This window comes from Cervus canadensis, chromosome 12 (assembly GCF_019320065.1).
Source record: "Cervus canadensis isolate Bull #8, Minnesota chromosome 12, ASM1932006v1, whole genome shotgun sequence".
NCBI classification, from domain to species: Eukaryota; Metazoa; Chordata; class Mammalia; order Artiodactyla; family Cervidae; genus Cervus; species Cervus canadensis.
Window position 1 is genome coordinate 33,508,268 of NC_057397.1, and position 7,587 is coordinate 33,515,854.

A 7,587-nucleotide genomic window follows, 5' to 3' on the forward strand; every position below is an offset into this window, starting at 1 on the left:
CTGACCTTACCTATCCAGCCAAACATCGTATGGAGTTTTTTGGTTTTTTTAAAAACATTTCTCTCTCCTTCAATAGCTCATCAAGTGCCAAGATCTAATGAGATGATTCCATCTGTTTTTATTATCAAAGAAAACAGACCGTCCTGCTTTTCTTTTTAGATGGGGGAAAAAAAAAACCCTAAGGTGTTATTTTTCTAAAACACGAAAGTGTAAAATTGAAAAAAAAAATCACTTTTCTATGGAATCTCTTTCATCTAATAAATTAGCACTAGGAACTCCCTTATAATTTACCGCCCAATTGTAATTTAATGGGTCTCCAAACCAAATAAAACACTTGAAGCCTATAGTCCAATGACAGGGAATGAGATAGCCCTGATGCATGTGTTTACTCTGGCAAACTGCTTAATTGTTCCTCTGTTTCCCTTGAAACAAATGCAGCATTAAAACATTCTGATGTCCGCTCACTTGTTTGCTCTGTGGATTACATACAGCCAGCCCAAGTGAGGAGGGATCAGGCCGGCATACAGTGAGCGCCCAGAAACAGGAGCACCCAGGACACCTCAGCTGTCACCTACTTGGGGAAATCAGAACAATGCCACTGCCCTGCTCAAACTGGGCATTTTTACAACACAAAACAGCGAAATCTTCCCGGAAAGTTCTTTGGTTCAGCAGTTACTCTACTGGGGACAGAAGCCCCTATTCATGCTCACAATTGCAGAACCATCCATTTCTATTTCACCTTTTCTTAATGAAGAGAGGAGACCATTTCTTTAAAGTGACTAAAAACACATCTAGATACCGTTCTGTTATCTGCCAGCCAAGTGTTTGGAAGTCTAAGGCCTATTCACTTTATGTTAAACTTTATGTTTTTCTTAAAAAAAAAAAAAAAAAAAAAGAGGGGGTTAATGTTACATGTATGAAGCTAAGACTGTCTGTTCCTCACCCCCACCGGGTCAATAAAAGCTAGTCAATTTGGAGGTTCCACTTAGACTGCAAATGTCAGTTTTTATAACGAAGAACATGTTTTACTTCTAAAGTGAGTTTTGACTTCCCCAAGTCTTTGGGATTCAAATGAGAAATGGCTTAAAATCCAATTTTTCTCCCCTAATTCTCAATACACACAGTTTTCCTAACCCCAGAAAGTACAGCCCCTAATCATTTTCAAATCCAGGCTCCTCTTCCCTTTCTACATATTTAACATTTTTTTTTTCTTTTACAAACACACACACACACACACATTGTTAAGTAATTTCCAACCAAGGCTATTAATAGAAATAATTAAGAAATACTAGACAAAAATAGATAGGGGGGTCATAGAGAGGTAATCTCCCCAAATGTCAAATATCAACAGTATCCTTACCTGCAACTTGAGGAAACAGCAACATCTGAACTGGTTTGAGATGTTTGCACCTGTGATCAGGGGTAAAAAATTAGAAGCTGTTGTTACTCTGCTTCAGTGTCAGCTCTTAATTACACAGAGCACATGGCTCAGGACGACAATGCTCTCTTTTAACCAAAAGAGAAAAAGGAGGATTCTGCAGCGGTGAAAGGCATATTGTCTTTAAGTTGAGGTCTCCACTGTTGTTTCCTCCTCCAGGTCTACCCTCCTCCTCCCCTTGTAGGGGGGAGGGGGGAAGCAGCCAAATGACGGGATAGTGATTCATCACTGGCCTATGACAGCTGCAAACGGGATTACCCCTCCCCCAATCAACATGCAAAGCAGCCTTACCCAGGCAGCTCGGAAAAGGTACTTGAAAAAAGATAGCTATTAGCAAAATGAGCATGTTTCACAGCAGCAGTTCAAGCATTAACCCTCCAGCATCCTCAGATCTTTCATCTTCTGCTCTCACCAGCTGAAACAGAGTTCCCGCCCACGAGTTTGACTCCAGACAGTGTTTCTCCTTATGGTGATGGTGTTGTCCCATATTTACTATTTGTCATTGAACAGTTTACTCCAAAGGGCTTCTGGGCAACTTGCAGGCAATGCCAAACTCAAGGAGAAATGGCCCAAGGCAAGTTCTTACCCATCCTGGAGCCCTGCACTCATTCACCCAAGGAAACCGAAAATTCAGTGAATGTTTTAAGTTCAAGGGAAATCCATGCCTGCCTGGTGAAACAGCCAGAGCAGTTTGCTTTCTGTTTTAATTTTCCATCTATTAAATCAGGAGAGAGAATGGAGAGCTGAATAATCAGTTCAGTATCTCAGTTGGCCAGAGTTCCGGTCTCTTTTGTCCCCAGAGGAATCTGTATTTGGGCTTTCACTGGAGGACTAACTTAGCCTGCAGGCTTTACTAGTCACTGTTCTTCCTCCAGAGGCAGCAAGGTGATAAACTCAGGTGAGGGTGGGCTGCTGGCTCACCAGCTCAGGCAAATGCCTGACTCGGAGGTGAAGAACATTCTGCATAATATTTAAAAGGACTCAGAAATCTAGATCTTTGATGCGCATATTCATTCAACCGGAACAGACATCAATTAGGGTTACAGAGCAAAGATGAATAAACTGAAGCATCTCAAATGGCACAAAAGTTATCCAACCAAGTATCTTCTATTGAGTCCTGTTATTTTTTAATTATGATTTATGACATTAAGTAGTACTACCTTTTTGGCAGGAATAAAAGCATCATTAAAGTCTAAATATCTTGGTCTAATATTACGTGAAATTCCTAGGTCTACTTTTCAAGAATATGTGCAGGATGCAAAATAATTTGAAAGAGATGCCTGCGTATTTAATGAAAAGTATTTGAATGCCTGCAAGGTAGGTCATTTGATGCTAACAGCCTTCTGCAATTTTTTGTTAAATTTTCTCACACAAGAGTAAATGTTTCCATTTAGAAACTACAGTGATATACCTCAAGGATAAATTTCCTCCCCCCAATTTCCATTTTTATACACCTGGAATAAATTATAGGTGAGAACTAACTTAGTTTTAAGAACTCTCTTGGCTTAATTATGTGAAAGAGTATGTAAAACGTCCTTTCTGTTACATGTTAAAATACATTCCTATTTTAACACAGGCTAGATATTATAATTTTAGAAACGTAATGTTAGTTTCCTTGTATACTTTCAAAGTTTGATATTTTTATTTGAGGTTTAACCTATTCTATTTAAATTTCAAAGCCAAATATGTTAATAAAAAATGGGCTTCAAAATAGGAATTACTCTAACACGTTTTCTCACTGAAAACAAATGCATTTTCACAACATACTTTTTTTGTGTGCTGGCTAGACTTTACTGTACTTTGTACAACTTTTGATTCCACATCCATGATCTTCATTTCATTAAGTATACTTCAGATATTCTTTTGTGTCTCAAGGATTATTTAAACCATGTGTTGTGTGTTACTGTTTTTAAAAATGACTCTTTAATCAAAATAACTTTAAAACAACTAATCCTCACTTAGGTTGGTCAGCTGAATCCACATCGTGGTCCAGGAAAAATAAATCTACTCTCAAGAATGCGAATGCAGACAACAATTAGACACAGATGTGAGCAAAATTAGTTACAGTTTACAAAATGCTACACTTCACATGCTTTTAGTTTTTTATGTGTAGTACAAGATTACAGCACAGTAAGGAAACATGGTCTTGTAATGACTTATCTAAAAAGAACACCTATTTCTGATTGGAGCTGATTTTCTCTTATGTTTGCCAAAATCTCTGGAAGGTTCTGGGTTTTCAAGGTCTCAAAACATAATGTGCTGCAAAAATAATTAATTAGGCACCTTTCCATTCAAAAGAAAAAAAACTATTTCATGGCTTTTAGAAAAATGCTGTTAGGCATCCAGTAAGCTCATGTTTTCTGCTTTATATCCATAAACCTAATATGTTCCTTGTCTCCTCCTAATCTGGTATTTTTTAATTCAAATGCTCCTAGGAGTGCAAAAATATTTCCCATAACATTATAAATGGTCATCTTATATTACAATGAAGTCATTTTACTTTAATGCTTTTTAAAACTCTTTGTAGAGAATACCCAAGTAGCATGCTGACAGAGTTGTGAAAATACAGAGGAAAAAAAAAAAAAAACTTTTTAGAATTTCAATTCAAGAATCCTCAACTAGTAACTTTGACTTCTGATTAGTTAATGAGGTCTTTTAAGTTTGCCTTTTTTCTAATTAAATTTCTAATTCTTCACAGATGTAACTTTTGTTGATGTTCAATTTGTCTCTCTCATTTTGTTAAACCTCACATAGTACTTCGCCAATCCATTGAATAGCCACATTAAATCTGTTAATACCATGCTCTTCAACCCCAGAAATTATTTCCAGAAGGCAAACTTGCTTTGAGAGATCATCAAACAAGACTTAAGGTACACATTTTATCACATTTTTCCCTACCACAGAGCTCAGGATGCAGAGCAAAATTCATGACTTTTGCACTGTTTATTATACTTTGCTAAATTACAAATCAAAAGCATCTGACAGAAGATCATGTATGAAGCCAAAAAGTTAATAATGTTCTGTGAAAAGTAAACTGTAAATGGAAAGGGATTCTAAATCTCAACAGCAGAGAGCAAATAAAATGTAGGTACTTGTCTAAATTATGGGTTTTCCATTGGTTCTTTTGCTTGCTAGAAGCAATTTTTATAAAATGACTATAATTTTAAACTTTTTTTTTAACTCAAAAGAAATTTTCAAAGTGAAAGTACTGAACCTATCTAAATAAATAGAGTTGGCAGGCAAGCTAGTTTTGCCCAACCACAGATCAACGTGAGTACTCCCAAATTTGAAAGACAATGGCAATTTTCTAATCAGAATGTATTTTATAGAGGGGGAAAAAAGGTGCCTTAGGCAGAAACCTGCTTTTAAATCAGAATATATTCTTACTACAATGTTCCTCAATCAATATTTCCTACCATGGTGTCAATGATGTAATAAAAGTCTAAACCTAAAATTGAAATGAACTTTCAGAAAAGGCAGATAGATGTCTTTTCAATGTTAATGCTTATCTCATTCTTTATCAAAGACTCCATAAAATGAATGCTTTAAAAGTCCTGATTTCTAGTGATATATACTGTATCACTTTTTAAAGTATTTCGTTTAAAGAAAAGGCCAAAATAGAGTTCCTAGGAAAACAAAAACAAGTACATATTTAAAAGACTGATTCTACCTATAGTCTTCAAGGATTGTGTTTAAAATTAGCATTTAAGATGTTGAATGTAGCAATAATACTTTGATGACTGATTAAATGGAAGAAGGGGTTTATTCTCGCTGCAAGTGAGTTTTTTTTGAAAGATATTCTTTACAAAATAAATTTCCAAATATAAGAGGAAACTTTGAGAAAATCATTTATTATGTCTATCAAACACCCAGAGCAGTTGACTTCCCTTTACCATTCTAAAACTGAACAGTTGTTCTAAAACTGAAGACTGGCTCAATTAGGCTGCTCTGTCACCGCGAAGAATTTTCAGGATTGAAAATCCATGGCTGTTTGCTCACTTACTGAACACTTTGGGCCTTAGGAGAACTCAAGCTGCGAGAAAGTCAAATATCAAATATTTGATAATGCAGAAAAGCATGACTTTTCTTGTGTGCATATCTTCAAATCCCAAACCGTGAGCAAAAAAACTCGCACACACCTAAAGTAAAACCTACTCTGAAAAGACACATTAAAAAAACAATCCCCAGACTATAAAACTACACTGTATCCTTAACTAGAGACTTTTTGTACCCTTGTCATTTTAAGAAATGAAACATAAAAACGCTTGCCTACATTCAGTGACAGCTCTGAATTTATGGGATTCCTGCAAAAGCTGTGCTTAAATGTTTCAAAAACTCCTCCCAAGAAATATAAGCCCATGAGTCATTAGCAATTCATACACTCATTTTGAATGACAAATATTTTAAGTGGTAATTCAAAAGTTGAAGAACCTTGTTTTTAATTTCCAGGTCCATTCAAGTCCTATTAAGTGTCAATAAGCGAGAAATATCTTAATTTGGCAAATGTTTATTATTTCACCTTTTGAAGATGAGCCCATTTAATATGTTTGGGAAATTTGTGTATTGAAACAAAAGAATTTCCTTCCTTAAAAAGGGATTTCAATTTACTTTTGTTATCTGTTGTCCTTTGAAAATGTTAATTCCTTCTTCCTTTTCTCCAATCCAACCAAAATGTGTAGGAAAAGCTATCTCTGTGTTAAAATGGATATAGACAGATACCGCTTTCATCAATATCACATAGTAATAGTTGAGGTTTGTGCAGAAGAGAGATATGAAGTGATCCCTTTACAAGAGTATAGCCCTGCAAGAAACTTTTTTTTAGATATACGGCAACAAGTCATTGTTAACAATTAATTTCTAATTACCTCTTAATGATTCTAATCGCTCAGCTAATTTGGGGGTTAAGAACTTGTACTTTTATGATGGAGCCCACTGGCCCATAAAGCACTGGGCACAAAGTGTCATAATCTTCCCCACGCCCTAATGTTTTTCTTTTAAAACAAATCAAAACAATAACTCAAAGCGCTCTTGTTATCTTGGGCTTTGCCCACAGGACAGCTGGTGTCACGCAGTACAATTTTTCAAACAGTCAGCTTGTACTTACAGCGCTTTACATCTGCCGCGTCCACCAGTTTCCTGGGCTCCTTCGAATTTTCTGGTTTAGCAAACCTCCATTCCAGACATAGTTTTTGCTCCTGGAGGAGGACGCGGGAGGGTCTTAGGGGCTCCCGGCGGAGCCCGGCGCTGTTGGAAGCGGAGCGCGTCCGCCGGGGGAAGCCGGGCCGCGGGGACCGCCGCCTGGGCGCTGCTGCAGACTCGGGCTGCCGAGCGACTGAGCGCACACGCTGGCCCCAGCGAGAAAACCGCCACACCGGACGGCAACAGGAAGGCTCCGAGTCGGAAGTGGCACTGGAGAGTTTCTACCTCGCCCCAAACTCGGAGCCATCAGCTCCCACCGGTCTGTTTAGCCAGCGCCTTGAGCCCCGCGCTCTTTCGTTCTCTAAACGGCAGCAGCTGATAGCATCTGAGAAGCCCAGACAAAGAAACAGCACCATCTCATCTCTCGGTTTGTTTGCGCAGCCTTGTAGGTCTGCCCGTGGAGCCTCGGGGCTTTTTTTGTTTTTGCAACGCAAACCACAGCTATTCTCTTGTCCTAACCTTATTGGTTTAAATGCAACAATTGAGAGGAGCCCTGCTCTCTCTGACTCAACTTTGCTGCTCCCAAAAAATTTATTATGTAAATGAACGCGCCCCATGCTATCTGAATAAACAGCTGTGTGAGAATCAGGAGACACTGTCAACACACGTCTCTTGCTACAGCAGCTACCAATTACGAGCTTTGGGGAGTCGTTTCACGTTATCTTTCATAGTTTCCCAAAACTTGTTTTCAAGCCCTGAAACTTAGGGAATCGGTGCTTTAAAAAAAAAAAAAAAAATTCCCTGAATGTAACAACCAACAGGTTTGGGGGTAAATGAAAACTAGCATGGCTATTTCCATTTTAAATAAGCAAAGGGAGAGAAAAAGCAAACGTGTAAGCCATCAATATCAGTTTAACAATGAAAGCCTGGATGTTAGCTCTGCAGTGATTTCTAGAATGGCAAGTTTTACGGGAGCAATTTTTTTTTTTGGATATGAACCAGATACTATT

The 7,587-nt window shown here is 37.8% G+C and overlaps 1 protein-coding gene across 8 annotated transcripts in view; it reads right to left on the reverse strand.

Moving 5' to 3' along the window:
- Positions 1–7,089, reverse strand: part of EYA1 (EYA transcriptional coactivator and phosphatase 1) — a 179,954-nt gene extending 172,865 nt beyond the window's left edge. For 7 of the 8 annotated variants that reach the window (XM_043484062.1, XM_043484053.1, XM_043484056.1 and 4 more), the window contains exon 1: positions 1,361–1,605. The gene's annotated coding sequence lies outside the window, so the exon portion shown is untranslated. Of the gene's footprint in view, positions 1–1,360; positions 1,606–6,542 lie in introns of those variants that run through there. The other variant, XM_043484052.1, reaches the window with a different exon arrangement.
- Positions 7,090–7,587: the final 498 nt, after the last annotated feature.